At 36.1% G+C, this 16,647-nt stretch overlaps 1 long non-coding RNA gene across 3 annotated transcripts in view; it reads left to right on the top strand.

The window, feature by feature from the left end:
- Positions 1-16,647, top strand: part of LOC128929968 (uncharacterized) — a 508,389-nt gene that overhangs the window by 130,703 nt on the left and 361,039 nt on the right. For all 3 annotated transcript variants that reach the window (XR_013528585.1, XR_013528583.1, XR_013528584.1), the window contains exon 2: positions 11,996-12,088. This is a non-coding gene — a long non-coding RNA (uncharacterized LOC128929968). The remainder of the gene's footprint in view (positions 1-11,995; positions 12,089-16,647) is intronic.

Genomic DNA, 16,647 nt, shown 5'->3' with positions numbered 1-16,647 from the left:
TGATCTGTTGTCAATACATGCATCATTTTGCATTGTAACAGAAACCATGCTTTTAAATAAATGGGCATGCTTCCTTTCACTCATCACTGTAATTTTCCCTTTGGGCCCTCCTGTTGTCAAAGGCCTATGTGTGTTTTACAAATGGAGCCCTAGGCTATTGTGTTGTGATAGAAATCTACCTTATTTAAGAATAGAAAACTTTTCTATATTCGAGACAATATAAACATAATTAGGTTGTTTGGAATGGCCTATTTCTGACATGCCTCTCATCCTAACAGCTGTTTTGCTTTTAAGCTTAAAAAGCTAATATTCAAGTAAACACACACATACAGACACACACTAAAACAAAAACAGAACTCTAAAAAATGGCAGACCAAAGCCTGTTTAAATTTATAAATTTTATAATATTTAAATATTAATGATAGAGAAATCTTTTTCTACATTTATTGCTTAGCATTGTTTCTGCTACTTTTAAATTTTAAATTCAATGCAGTTAATGTTTATTGAGTTTCTAAAATATAAAAGTCATTATACAAAGCTCTGTAGGGGCACAACTAAATAAATTTCCTATTTGTAAGAAATTAATTATCCACAAATGATATAGATAAATATGTAAATATCTTTAATGCGAGGTATCAGCCAAGTACCCGAAGTTTAAACAGTGACTGTGGTAACAAGCAGTTAAGCTTCTCTGGCAGGATCTGGGGATGTTTTGTGAGAGAGTAATCTACAGGTGTGTCTTTCAGGATGGACAAACAAAGGAAAGTAGGACTCTTGTTATTCCAGACTGTGAGATCTAAAAAGAAGGAATGTGTATCATGAGGTTAGAAAATGGGCAGCCAGGCGGTTGGACTATAAAGTAAAGTTGAACTTAAGCAGACAAGACACCTGAAATGTGTACTTGGGCTGGATTGAAAGCCGTACAAATCAGGATGGAAGCAACAGTAAGCTACTGAGTATTCCTGGCCGTAGCCAAGGCGTGATCCCTACGCTGTAGAGTTCCCATGCCTCTGTCTGCAAACCATTAACCGTTGTTGAACCCTCTGTTCTAGTCACCAATCTGAGTGCTGCAATTGTACTGACTCATTATCCTTACCAAAACCCTGTGAATCACTTACTACTATAAACTCACATTAAAAATCAAGAAATATAGACAAATAGAGATTTAGAAACTTGTCCAAGTTCTTACAACTTGTCTAGGGTGAAACTCTTAATTACTATCTCTGTGGGTAGGAGGAAAAATAGTTATTTCTTCTTAAACAGTATTTACACATTTTTAATAAAAGAAAAAAGATCATATATCAAAGTAAATATTTCATATGTTAAAATTATTTGTCTGATGATTTACCATAGCAAAGTTTCAATGTGCACTTCAATTCCTGTAATTCCCTCCATAAGAAGAAATCTCATAGAATAGTTAAAAATAGTGCATTAGTTGTAAATCTTTCATCTAAAAGTGTTGGAAGCTATTAAGAATATTACAACATTTACAATATTTATTATTTAAAACAAAAAGGAAAAGGCTTTATAATATTTATTTATTAGATCCATGGAACACTGGAATTGAAAAGGACTGAATTAATCATTATCTAGGCCAGAAATTCAACCTGATTGCCCTCAGTTGTTATTTATTGGTCCTGCAAAGTGATTTATTTTCTGCTTGAAATTAAATTTTCTAATTTTTCATAAAATTGAAGTCGTTGGCAATTTTAAAATATTGGAAATCCAATGTAAAAATATCAATTTCCAGCATCTTATAAAAGATGAAACATGGTGCAATGGTGACCACCCATTCCTCTGACAACAACCAATTAGAGCTGAGTAGAGACTGGTCCATTCAGATGGACTCTGTACTACCTGGTTAGTCAAAGATCATGTATTGGTTTTCTATTAATACATAACAAATTACCATAAATATAGCAACTTAAAACAATACCTATTTATTAGCTTACAGTTCCATAGGTCAAAAATGTTTAGTAATTTGTTCTCTACTTCATGGGTGGCATCTCAGCTAAGGGCCTCACAGGACCACAATAAAAGTATCAATTAGGCTGGGCTCTTACCTAAAGACTCCAGGGAAGAATCTGCTTCCAAACTCACCCAGATTGTTGGCAGAATTCTGTTCCTTGTGGTCATAGAATTGAGGTTCCCATTTCCTAGTTGGGGAACATTCTCAGTAATTGTGGGCCTTTCTTAGCTCCTTTCTTCATGTCTCCTCCATTTTCAGAACCAACAATGGAATATCTGTCATGTTGAATCCTTACTATTTTTTTTTTAGACAGAGTCTCACTCGGTCTCCCATGCTGGAATGCAATGGCACAATCTCAATGTACTGCTCACTGCAACTTCTGACTCCCGGGTTCAACCAATTCTCCTGGCCCAACCTCCCGAGTAGCTGGGATTACAGACATCTGGCACTGTGCCCAGCTAATTTTGTATTTTTAGTAGAGATGGGTTTTTGCCATGTTGGCCAGGCTGGTCTCAAACTCCTAACTTCAGATGATCCACCTGCCTCAGCCTCTCAAAGTGCTGAGATTACAGATGTGAATCACTATGCCCAAATCCTTGTTTTAATCTCTCTGGATTTCTCTTTTACAACCACCTAGGAAAAACTGTCTGATTTTAAAGGGCTGATATGATTAGTTCAGGGTTAAGTCAGGTCACTAATCTTTTTTTTTCTTCTATTATTTTATTGTATTCCTTAGATTCCTTGGACTGGGAGGTCACTAATCTTATTTTAAGGACAACTGATTAGTAACTTTCATTACATCTGCCAGATACTTTTGATCATGTGTTATAGGAGCAACACCAGGGCTGATATTATGGGACCATTTTAGAATTCTGTATACTGTAGGTAGCACTGGACTCCTTGAGTATTGTAAATACAAAAATACCAAATGTACATGAGTATGTAGAATAATGGAAACTCTTGTTACTGGAAGGAGATATATTAATACTGCTGTGCTATAACAACACTATTGAGTAGATCATGTGCATGTATGCTTTATACCACAGAAATCCCACATCCAGGTACATACTCAAGAGAAATGTACAATTAAAATGCAAACAAGGACACACAGCAAATGTTCTATGATTGTATAATATTCCTTATAGAAAATATAGAAACTCCCCCTATAAGGGGTATATTATCTCTTATAGAAAATAATCTCATTTTCCAAATAATGCAGCTGACTTATGGACAGTGTCAACATAGCAGTCTTTGGCCATCTTTTGAATATTTTTGAGGTCTTCCATTTATAGCTGAATATATTTACCAGAACTGCCTTAAGAAAGACTCTTGGAAAAAATTCTATAAATGAGATTTGAGACTTAATATTATCATATAACAATTGTTATTTTTTCTGTAGGAAGCAGATGACACATTTCAACTTTGGGTATTGTCTATTACCTTAGCTAGGTATGTAAAAGTCTATGTGCTCCTTTCCAGAGATAAGCTATGTGTTTGCATAACAGAATATGTAACATCTATAAGTCCTTTACAGGATATGTAACATCTGTGAGTTCCCTTTGTCTAGAAATCATGTTTGTTTGCTTTATTCCCCCTAAAGAATTGGTGAGACACAAGTCCCTTTGTATCTCAAATAAAGACAGAAAATAAAATATGATTGGATCCTAATTATAAGCCACTTATTTCAGTTCTGACAGAAAGAAAAATAAGGGTCAGAACACCTGCTGTCCTCCATTTCTGGAAAGGTTGATCTGGAAGTGGCTTGTTTTAGGATGTCAGACAATATCCTCATGTGTTCTCCATCTCCAGCAAGGTACATACCCAGGACCAAGTTATGAAGATCAGTGAATACCACCTTAGATGAAAGCTTTCAGCAGAAAGGAGAATATGCTCGCCTTTTACGTGTTAGGAAATGAAAGAATAAGGAAACCATGCAGCAGTCTCTTGATATCCTAGAAGTTATTCCTTACTGCAATTAAAATAGATCAAAGGGTAATCTTGGACATAGAATATAGATGTTAATTCAGCAGACCTGAAGACACATATACAGTCTGCTGTTTTTCCTTTTTCTACTTTTACCTAATATAAAATTTTAACTTCACAAGTTGTTTTACATCAAGAAAAACATCATTTTCATTTTATTTCTATTTAAACAATAGTGCTCTTTCTGCTTTTCTAGTTTTCCCATTCAATTTAAAAGACTCCTGTTGAAATTGCTATATATAATTGTAACTATCATTATTACTTTTAGTAGTCATTAAAGTTGGTAGCAAATGTTGTTAATTTATTGTCTTCTCCCCTTCTGGGAACAGGGTAGAATTTTACTTTTCCATCAGTGAATACTTCACTATGTGCCCTTTTCCTTCTGTGATACCAACTGGGAATAGAAGCTCCATCAGCCTGAACCACAGAGTAAAGAAGGAGGCAGTTATGTAGAACATAGTCCAGTCAACTTACAATAGATGTAGCATAAAAAGTATCCCTGTGCTGATGTTTCGAAATTGTTATTGTAGCATATCCCAGCTATCCTGATTTATCCATGGTCAGAACAGTTTTGAGATTCCTTCTACCTTGTCAAAATCATTCTGCCATTTCAGTAGTCTTCCCTAGTACATGCAATTTGCAGGGACAGAACGGAGACTTACAATATTTGAATGGTAGTTTTTTGTTTTGGGACAGGGTTTCACTCTGTCACCCAGGCTGGAGCCCAGTGTCACAATTATGGCTTACTGCAGACTTGACCTCTCTAAACTCAGGAAATCCTGCCACCTCAGCCTTCTGAGTACCTGGGACCACAGGTATGTGCTACCTCACCTGACTAATTTTTGTATATTTGGCAGACAGAAATTTGCCATATTTCACAGGCTGGTCTTGAACTCTTGGGCTCAAGCTACCCTCAAGCCTGGGCTCTCAAAGTGCTAGGATTGTAGGCATAAACCACCACACCTAGGCAAATATGAGCCTTTTACTGTCAATTATGTGATACTTTTTAAAATTGTGCCAAATATTACATAACTGAACTTTAAGTTTTCTTCAATTTTTTTCTCATAGGAATGAAATTTGACTTTCAATAAAAATAATAATTTCTACTTCATGAATATCTTTTACCAGTTGGTTGTTTTGGGGAACACATACCTAGCAGTCTCCTCATCTTTTATGAATTTTTATTCTAAGTTATAATAAACACTAAAGGTTCTCCAATTTTATACGTGCTTTGTTGACAACATGCACATATAGTCTGCAAAAGTATTTTTCTTGTTAATGTGTAACAGACACATTAATTTGAATTGTTCTTGACATTCTTCTCCCACCATATAAAACATGTTCACAGATCAGATGATACATTTTAGTTAGTTCATGTTTTCATTTAGTGCCAGTCTTAAGATTCTGAAAATGGTGCATGATGGTTCAAGAGCTCTAAAATAATACCTACAAAGAATTTGGGATACTAGAATAATTAATTGATTATAATTACTTTCACTTTATATAGATAACTGATTGTGGGTTTTGATTGATTAGACTAACACAGATGTAGAACTGTAAATGTCTAAAAGACTTGGGTTTTCTCATAAGATATTAGAAAGGCTTGCAAAAACCAGGAGAAGGCTGCTGCCTGGTTTTCAAGGAGCAGATACTATATTGGTGAATTCACCAGAATCCTTGTGGTAAATAACCACAAGAAACTGGTAAATAACCACTGAAAATCAGTTGATTTGTTTGTAATAAGCAAATTACTTGTAGCACGGACCACAATATTGATAGAAGAACCACCTCATTCTGGGCAACAACAAACAAACAGAAAGTAGATTTCTTTGTAGACATAGAATTAGAATAAGGACAGTTTGTTGGATGACTTAAATGTGTAATTGCTTAAAGCTAATCCAAATATTTTATTTGCATAATAATAAAAATACTGTTGCCTTGCATACTGGAAAGCAATTTACTTAATTTTCACTTTGAATGTTTGCCTTCATGCTTCTCTTTTGTGCTACTACCAGCTTCATTTTGATCGACATCTACATTTTAAAAATATGTTCACGTCAGGCCAGGCATGGTGGCTCACACCTGTAATACCAGCACTTTGGGAGGCCAAGGTGGGTGGATCATGAGGTCAAGAGATCAAGACCATCCTGGCCAACATGGTGAAACCCCATCTCTCCTAAAAATACAAAAATTTAGCTGAGTGTGGTGGTGCTTGCCTGCAGTCCCAGCTACTTGGGAGACTGAGGCAGGAGAATTGCTTGAACCTGGGAGGGGGAGGTTGCTGTGAGCCGAAATGGCACCACTGCATTCCAGCTGGTGACAGAGCAAGACTCTGTCTCAAAATTAAATAAATAAACACACACACAGACATACACATATATACACATATATATATTTGTTCATGTCTTCAACTTGATTATAATAGGGCTTATGAGTCTGAAAAAAACTTCTGTTTGTTTTATGTAACATTGCCTATCTCTGCTTAATCTCCTCTGAGTGAATTTGGCAGTGAGACTCCCCCAAGACAATCTATTTTCTTATTTCCAGACTTCTGACTTATCTTATCTGAACATCCACTTACTGACAATGGTTAGGTGTTGCCTGCGTAATAAAGACAATGGTCATATGTTCAATTTTCTTGATAGCTTTTTTTTTTAATGTAAGTAAATTTCTAATAGTCAGGTGAAGCACTTGCCAGTTATAAAAAATCATCCATCTGTGAATATTTGCTTTATGTTTCTTTTATTTTTTCCCTTCATAATTTATTTTCACTTAGCACAGATGCTCTGTAAAGAATTATAAAAATGTTTAGAGTTTTTGCCAAGAAGATGCTGAAGTTTACATCGTCAAAATGCTCATTGATTCCTGAAAATACCATCATCAACTCCATCAGTAAATTCCACTTAAAAACACACAGATAAGGCAATTTGTCTTTGTGTTTCAGAGGAAAATGAACAGCTATAAAAAAAATTACTATCTACCATGAATATTTTATTTTTAATCTAATCTTTTTATAAGATTGTCTCTATTACTAAGTTGTGATTATTCATTTTTTTTAAATGTGGTTTGATTCTAAATGGACAAATTATTTTGAGTATGATATAAACTGTTGGAATTTACCAATGTATTATTTGCTTTTTAAATTGCTCCTTTCATAACAGCTAAAAAGAAGAGAACAAACAATGGTTCCTCCACATCTTGGAATAGTTTATCTTGCAGAAGTTGTAATATAATCACGTACTTATTTTTTCTTTGGTATTGTGATATGATTATTCAACGTTTAATATATGTTGGGCTTACAAATAAATCTTTAGATGATCATACTTAGCTCTATATAAGACTTCCATTTTCTTTGAGCTTAAATATTAGGCAAATTCTCTTGTTGTTTTTACCCTAAGATGAATATTTCGAAAGGTTCAAATTTTTGCAAGAAATTAAAAGATCAGAACAATAAATCAAAAAACTCCTACTCAAGTTAAACATAACACATACTGCTTTTCCAGCAATGTGAAAAGTTGGCTTTTCCATCTATTCTGATAGATTGATTTGAATGATATCAAAAACTGATCTTAAGGCTAAAATAGAATAATGCAAACATTGAAAATGCTGCATTCAAGAGCAGTAGCACCCTGTCTCATGTAACATGCATATACTGAGTTTCTTCACTATGTAAAGGCCAGAGAAGAAATACAGAACTGATCCCCAATGTACTACAGGTCACCTTGTTACAAAAGCATGGGATATACAGAAATCAGAAGACAAAACCAAATCAACATGATAGTTCAATTGTAATACCAGTCAAAAAGAGAAAACGACATATTTATGTCTTTCATTTTTAGCAAATGAGAGGAACAAATGAAATTTACAGAAGATCAGAGTAGCAAAGACACTTTTTGAAGGTAGTTAAGCTTAGGTAAAAGTCACAGGCTGGCAGCTATGACTGTCATTATTTAGCCCCATGATGGTTTTTCTAAGTAGAGTTCCTTCAGACTGTCAGGAAAGTCACATCTCCTTTAGTAAACACCAACAAAAAATTTGTTTCTCCCCAGGGCATCTAGTGGGATACTTTCAAGCTGGGCAGTGAATAACTATTTGTTTTGTTGTTTTACAATAAAAGAGACCTTGGAAGCTTGTAATTTTGAGAACATTGCGTGAAGTATGTGTTTTGTTTATTTGTTTGAAGAAATACTATTTCAGCTTATAGGCAAGAGTTGACTATATATTTTTTCATGGGTCACTAAAAAATTGCTGGATGTGACAAAGAATAGCTGCCTAACAAGTTACATTCTGACAAAACTGCATGGTAATAGGATGAAGGGAAAACCTGATGCATTAGAATTCATTAGATTGAGCCATATGAAATTGCTGATATAGATCAAATTTAACCTCAAATGTACCCATTTAAAATTGAGCAACCTAATAATAATTAGAATCCATTTTGTCTCATTTGTGTCCGAAGCCCTCAAGACTGGGACTAATGCAACAGATGTCAATTATCCCAAAACTTTCCAAGAAAGGTGTTCGATGTTTTAACCAGCACAGTTTAAGAGATGCCTACATTGATTCTGCCTGCAGCGGTCACCCACCTCCAATCATAAAAGCATAGAGGAAGAAAATTAATGGAGGAGACTTCATTTAGAGAATGTGGGGGACAGTTGTCTGTTCTTTCTTCCAGGAGTAGGAGGAGAATGGATTCCTGCTATACTTTAGTGGAAAGAGTCAAAAGACAGCCCTCATCTCAACCTACCTAGGCTACAGGGAGCCTTCCTGTAAGCATTTTGAAAGGAAATTGATCCAAAACAATTCTTGGGTGACATAGTCTATCAAGGGCCTGACAGTTTGTGGATTCCGAGTATTATAATCAGTCAGGCACTCTGTGCATTACAGGTATACAGTAGGAGGCTACAGCGAAGGTATCTGCAAGACTCCCATAAAAGCAGATAGTAAAAAAAATCTGGTTGGGGCCTTGGCCAGTCTCACTGGACAGGAACATTATTTCACAAATGATTCAATATTGCTGTTTCTCTTTAAGCTCTCTCCTTGAGTCCTGTCTTAGAGAGGTCACATACTTGAATGTGTTGCTAATTATACAATGTAAAAACACAAAAGTAATGACACAGCATAAGCTGGGTTGCCTTGCCTAGACTAAGGTTCTCTTTCATTATCTCTTGCTTTTGCTATCACACTCATTTTGGTTCTTATTTTCCTCTCTTACTATTGCTCCTTTATTTTCCTTTTTGTTTCTGAGTTATTTATTAGGCCACCCCTTCCTATGGGAAGTTTAGATTCCAAATCAAGGAACAAGATTGCCACTTCTCTGTTCAGCCTATTAGATTTCTACCAGCTCTTCCAGCCTTGCTTAGGTGTCTCCCCTCTCACCCATACTCTAGAAATTCCCATCCTCCCACTAAACAACTCGCCCCACTACCATTTCTCTTTTTTTCCCAAGGGTCCTCTATGGGCGAAGGAACTCCTTATCTTCAGAAAGCTTTACATTGCCCGGGATTAAGTAAAACAAAATACTTATTAACTGTGATGACCTTTAGGAATGGCAGCAAGGAATATCTAGTAAATTTAATAAAAGTAATATTTAGATGGTTTCTCAATGTATATAGATTCTGTATCAATGCAGTTTCACATAGTAAGCACAAAACAATTTTGTCTTTTCAAATCTGGTGGCAATAACTCACAGAAGCCCTTTGACCTTTACTTCTGAATTATTTATTACTGTGACTGATTCTGCACATCATTTTGGATTCCGTCTTTCCCATGATCCTTAGTTGTCACAATTGCAACACATCTGAAAATGCTCTATGTTGAATTCTACTAAAACAGCTATAGAAAACACACTCGCTCACACACACACACAGCAAATTGCCTAAAAATTCAAGAGAATGTGGTGTCATGGCTAAACACCTGGTTTATTGATGGGAAAATGCAAGGGAACAACCAACTACTTTTATGAATAAAAGGATTTTAACAGAAGGTATCTTTACAACCTCACTTCCTGATTTTTCTTCCACTAAATGATAATGCTATCAACAATTCATGTACATAGAAAAGATTTTTATGGATGGAGACACCTGTTACTCCAAGAGCTGAGAATATCTGTGTCAAGGCACATCTGTAACCCATTCCCAACACTCAGATCTGGATGCTATGCGTTAGGGATTATTGCCAGGACTAGCTTCATTTAAAGTTTCTATAAGAAACCTGAAAGATGAAGTGCTCAGTAAAATCTTCAAGTTCACAGATGACACTAAGCTTCTCTGGGTAATTAAATGTCAAGCTGATAAGAATAAACTGCAGAAAAATCTTTCCTGCTTGTGTGTGAGGTCAGGACACAGAAGACGAACACCCCTACGGGTGTGTGAATATGGTAGGTTAAGAAAAAATAACCATATTTATATGATGATGACTCTTGAGCACCAGTGATTACACAGAATAAAGATTTGTGAGTCGTTATCCTTTCTTCCTGGAGGGCTCCACCTGAAGTCTATGGTGGCGAACACAGTTACCATTAATTCTGTGAATCACAGAGATGCTGCTGCAAATGAAGCAGAAACAGCAGCAGTTCACACACTCTCATATGTGTTACTTTGTTTAATTCTCAAAACAATACTGTAGGATCATTTCTAGTGCATTTACAAATCAGGAAAGTGAGAGTTAGGAAGTGATTTATCCTTGCAGTAAAGCATAGGACTCTGCAATTAGTTCCGGTTGCTGTACCTAAAGAAGGATGACATTGAAAAATGTTCAGAAATGGACATTTAAACTAAGGACAAGAACTAAAGAGGGGAAGAGATTTTTTAGAAAAGCATATACTTTACCCTTTTAAAAAAAGTAGGAATCCCGCCGGGCGCGGTGGCTCACACCTGTAATCCCAGCACTTTGGGAGGCCGAGGCGGGTGAATCACGAGGTCAAGAGATTGAGACCATCCTGGTCAACATGGTGAAAACCCGTCTCTACTAAAAATACAAAAAATTAGCTGGGCACGGTGGTACGTGCCTGTAATCCCAGCTACTCAGGAGGCTGAGGCAGGAGAATTGCCTGAACCCAGGAGGCAGAGGTTGCGGTGAGCCGAGATCGCGCCATTGCACTCCAGCCTGGGTAACGAGCGAAACTCCGTCTCAAAAAAAAAAAAAAAAAAAAAAGTAGGAATCCTTGATCCTGGAAAAATGATTTGAATACTGAACATAATATGGCTTGAATAAAGTTCTAGAACTCTAGATTTAATTAGGAAATACCATGATACTTAAAAATGATATATTACTTTGCTAATGCTGCCTTAACAAAGTACCACAGTTTCAATGGCTTAAACAGAAATTTATTGTGTCACAGTTTTAGAGGCTAGAAGTTCAAAGTCAAGATATCTGCAGGAGTGGTTCCTTTTGAAGACGACAAGGAAAGGAGATGTTACTTCTTTGGATTATAGAAACACATTTTCTTCTTGTGTCTCTTCACAAAGTCTCCCCTCTGTACGTGTTTGTCTCTGTGTCCAGATTTCTGTTTCTATTAGGACACCAGTCATAGTGAACCAGGGCCCTCCCTATTGACCTTATCTAAACTAATTATATTTGCAATGACCCCATTTCCAAATCAGGTGATTCCAGGATACTGAGTATTGGGACTTCAACATATGGAGTTTGAGGAGACACAATTCAACCCATAACAAATGGCAAGAAAGCAGGACACAGTGGGTGATATATTCATGAAAGTTACCAGTATGAATAAGAACAAGACCTAAAGGCTTTATGTGCAGATGAAAAACAAAGCGTTGAGAGAACAATAGCCAATAAAGAGATGTGAATGTTGATGGGAGGAGAATGTGTGTCAGTCTTAGCATTATAATCCTGTAGGGTTGTGGACAGCCATTGACATCACTGTGTTTTTGCACAATCAAGCAGTATTTGGGAGAAAGTCTGTGCTCTTTTCTCCTTGACTAACAACAAAACCAATTGATTTAGCCTAATATATTTGTACTGAAATTTATTTCCACCAGTTATTTACATTTTTATTTTTATTTATTTTTCTTTTTGTAGAAATGGGATCTCCCTGTGTTGCCCGGGTTGGTTTTGAACTGCTGAGCTCAAGCAAACCTCCTGTCTTGGCCTCTCAAAGTGCTGGAGTTAAAGGTAGGCGCTGTCTGCCTGCCAGTTATTAATATTTTTATCCCAGAAAAAGATTAGCCCCAAATATTTAAAAATATGGCTCACCACAAAACCTAAAGAATCTCAACTCTTCGATTGTATGGTGAAGACTTCAGGCTCGGCTTTCTCTTTCAGATCAAATAAAAACAAAAACACTTTAGACAAGTTTATACTAGATACTGTAATAGTGATAGTTTCTAAAATGTGCCTCAACCACATTTCTCCATGAAATTGAAGAAGTACTTCAATTAAATATTATTTTATTTGGGGTGTAATCAGCACCATACTACAATGTCACATATTATCTATGCTATGATGGCCTGCAAGATGTTTTAAATTATGTAACATATCAAGGAAATTACAACTAATCCTTACTGTCTATAAGTAAGACATAAAGTGGTAGAGACAGAAATAAATTTTTACATATTTGTTACTGCATCCATCCTCTCCAGATATATCTTTAGTTAAAAATGATCCTCAATTAGTCTTGATTATAATGACACCTTATGCATAGGCCTGCATTATGACTATTTTATTAAGGTTATTGCCCATGAATTTATGGCTTGTAAGATGTCTCCACAATTATTTTTATTTTATGCTGATCCTCTGAGTCCATAGAAAAATAGAATTGACCATTTCCTTCTCTCACCCTTGAGTCTTCTGGCTTGTCTCTAGAGTGCCAAATGGCTGGGGGTCGATTGACAGCTTTGGCAATGTTAATGCAAACTCCAGGCAAATCTAACTGGTGGCAGAGAATTGATGATATGCAAATACAGTACTGGTACCCACAGACTTCTCTTCAGTGGCTGACCTAAATCAACTTCTGCTTTGTAGAGCAGAAAGAACATTGAAATTGTAGACACTGGTTTGCAATGCCCTTTAAAGGAGAAGCGATAACCTGAGACTTGGTACCAAATGGAATTTGTATTTGGCCTAAAATATGTGAATCCAAAAGTGTGAAACAGAGAGAAGTGCTGTGGGCAAGGAGAAGTGGTACAACTGCCCTACCAAAGGTTACTACCAAAGGTCAGGGGAGAAGGGACTTTATCTTCCTGTTAAGAGGATAGGAGAGCTTCCTTTTAGATATTTAAAGGAGGAGAAATAAGAATAAGACTTTTTTTTTTTAGCTTTCCACTTTTCATTTTTTGGGAGTACATACTAGGTACATATATCTACAGGGTGCATGACATATTTTGATAAAGGCCTACAATGGGTAATCATCACATCATGAAAAACGGGTTATCTATTCCATCAAGAATATATCCTTTGTGTTATGAACAACCCAGTTGTACTCTTTTAGTTATTTAAGAACATGCCATTCAATTATTATTAACTGTAGTTGCCACTTGGTGCTATCAAATACTAGATATTATTAATTATTTCTATTACTTTTGTACCCATTAGCCATTTCCATCTTCCCCCAAACCCACTACTCCCTTGCTGGTCTTCCCAGCATCTGGTAACCATCTTTTTTTTTTTTTTTTTTTGAGACGGAGTTTCACTCTTGTTACCCAGGCTGGAGTGCAATGGCAGGATCTGGCTCACTGCAACCTCCGCCTCTTGGGTTCAGGCAATTCTCCTGCCTCAGTCTTCTGAGTAGCTGGGATTACAGGCGCGCACCACCATGCCCAGCTAATTTTTTGTATTTTTAGTAGAGACGGGGTTTCACCATGTTGACCAGGATGGTCTCGATCTCTTGACCTCGTGATCCACCCGCCTCGGCCTCCCAAAGTGCTGGGATTACAGACTTGAGCCACCGCGCCTGGCCCTGGTAACCATCTTTCTACTCTCTATCTCTATCATCTTCAACTGTTTTAATTTTTACCTATCACAAATAAGTGAGAACATATGAGATTTGTCTTTCTTGCCTGGCTTATTTCACTTAACATAATGACCACCAGCTATATCCATGTTGCAAATGACAGAATCTCATTCTTTTTTACGGCTGAATAGTACTTCATTGTGTATATGCACCACATTATCTTTATCCATTCCTCTCTTGATGAACATTTAGGTTGCTTTCAAATCTTGGACATTGTGAACAGTGCTGCAACAAACATAATATCTTTTCAATATATCAATTTCCTTTCTTTTGGGTGTATATCCAACACTGGAATTGCTGGATTATATGGTAGCTCTATTTTTAGTTTTTGTGAAGAACCTCTTAATTGTTCACCATAGTGGCTGTACTCATTTACATTCTCACCAGCAGCATACCGGGGTTCCCTTTGCTCCACATCCTCGCCAGCATTTGTTATTGCCTGTCTTTTGGATAAGGGCCATTTTAAATGAGGTGAGATGTTTCATTGTTGTTTTCATTTGCATTTCTCTGATAATTAATGATGTCAAGTATCTTTTCATATACCTTTTAGCCATTTGTATGTCTTCTTTTGAGAAATGTCCATTCAACTATTTTGCATTTTTTAATTGGATTATTAGATTTTTTTCCTATTGAGTTGTTTGAGCTCCTTATTCTATTTATTAATCTCTTGTCAGATGGATAGTTTGTTAATATTTCTTAAATTCTGTGGGTTATTTCTTCAGTGTTTTTGTTCGTACTGTACATAAGCTTTTTAACTTGATGTGATCCTGTTTGTCTATTTTTGCTTCATTTCCTTTGCTTGTAGAGTATTATTCAAGAAATCTTTGCTGAGTCCAGTGTTCTAGAGCATTTCCTTGATGTTTTCTTGTAGTAGCTTCACAGTTTGTGGTCTTAGATTTACGTCCTTAACCCATTTTAATTTGATTTTTGTATATGATGACAGATAGGAGTCTTGTTTCAATTTTCTGCATATGAATATCCAGTTTTCCCAGAATTGTTTTTTAAAAATACTGTGTTTTCCCCAGTGCATCTTCCTGGCACTTTTGTCAAAAATGAATTCACTCTAGTTATGTAGATTTGTTTCTGGGTTCTGTATTCTGTTCTGTTGATCTATTTTTCTCATTTTATGCCAGTACCCAGCCATTTTAGTTACTATAGTTTTGTAGTAAACTTTGAAATCAGGTAATATGATTTTTCCAGTTCTTTTTGCTACAATATTTTTAGCTAACCTGGGTCTTTTGTGGTTCCATACAAATTTACAATTATTTTTTTCCCATTTCTGTGATTAATGTCATGTTATTTTGGTTGGGATTGCATTAAATCTGTAGATTGCTTTGAGTAGTATTGATATTTTAATAATGTTGATTCTTTCAATCTATGAACATGGAATATCTTTCCATCTCTTGTGTCCTATTTAATTTCTTTCATGAATGTTTTATAGTTTTCATTGTAGAGATATTTCCCTTCTTTGGTTAAGATAATCCTAGGTATTTAATTTTACATATGGCTATTATAAATAGGATTACTTTTAATGTTTCTGTCTCAGATTGTTCACTGTTAGCATATATTGATTTTTTATCCTGCATATTTTCTGCTTTGTTTGTTAGTTCTAACAGTTTTTTGATAGAGTCCTCAGGTTTTTCTAAATATAAGATTATATTATTTTTAAGCAATGATAATTTGACCACTTCCATTCCAATTTGGATGCCGTGTATTTCTTTCTCTTATCTGATTTCTCTAGCTAGGACTTCCAGTACTATGTTGAATGACAGTGGTGAAAGTGGGCATCCTTGTCATGTTCCAGACCTGAAAGGAAAACCTTTCTGCTTTTCCCCAATCAATATGATACAAGTTATATTTTTGTCATATATGGCATTTGTCATGTTGAGCTATGTTTCCTCTATATATTTTTATAGAATTTTGTATACCATCTCACGCCAGTTAGAATGGCGATCATTAAAAAATCTGGAGACAGCAGATGCTCGAGAGGATGTGGAGAAATAGGAACACTTACACTGTTGGTGGGAGTGTAAACTAGTTCAACCATTGTGGAAGACAGTATGGCGATTCCTCAAGGCCTTAGAAATAGAAATTCCAATTGACCCAGCAATCCCATTACTGGGTATATATCCAAAGGACTATAAATCATTCTACTATAAGGACACATGCACATGAATGTTCATTGCAGCACTGTTTACATTAGAAAAGACCTGGAGCCAACCCAGATGCCCATCGATGATAGACTGGACTGGGAAAATGTGGCACATATACACCATGGAATATTATGCAGCAATCAAAAATGATTAGTTCTTGTCGTTTGTAGGGACATGGATGAATCTGGAGAACATCATTCTCAGCAAACTGACACAAGAACAGAAAATGAAATACAGCATATTCTCACTCATAGGTGGGTGATGAAAAATGAGAACACATGGACACAGGGAAGGGAGTACTGGACACTGGGGTCTATTGGGGGGAAGAGGGGAGTGACAGTTGGGGGGGGATCTGGGGAGGGATAGCCTGGGGAGAAATGCCAAATGTGGGTGAAGGGGAAGAAGGCAGCAAAACACACTGCCATGTGTGTACCTATGCAACTGTATTGCATGTTCTGCACATGTACCCCAAAACCTAAAATGCAATTAAAAAATAAATAAATAAATAAATAAAATAAAAAAAGAATTTTGTCATAAAGCAATGTTAAATTTTATCAAATGCTCTTCCA

Source organism: Callithrix jacchus, chromosome 17 (assembly GCF_049354715.1).
Source record: "Callithrix jacchus isolate 240 chromosome 17, calJac240_pri, whole genome shotgun sequence".
NCBI classification, from domain to species: domain Eukaryota; kingdom Metazoa; phylum Chordata; class Mammalia; order Primates; family Cebidae; genus Callithrix; species Callithrix jacchus.
Note: the sequence above shows the minus strand (reverse complement) of the source record. Positions and strands in the feature narration are given on the sequence as shown.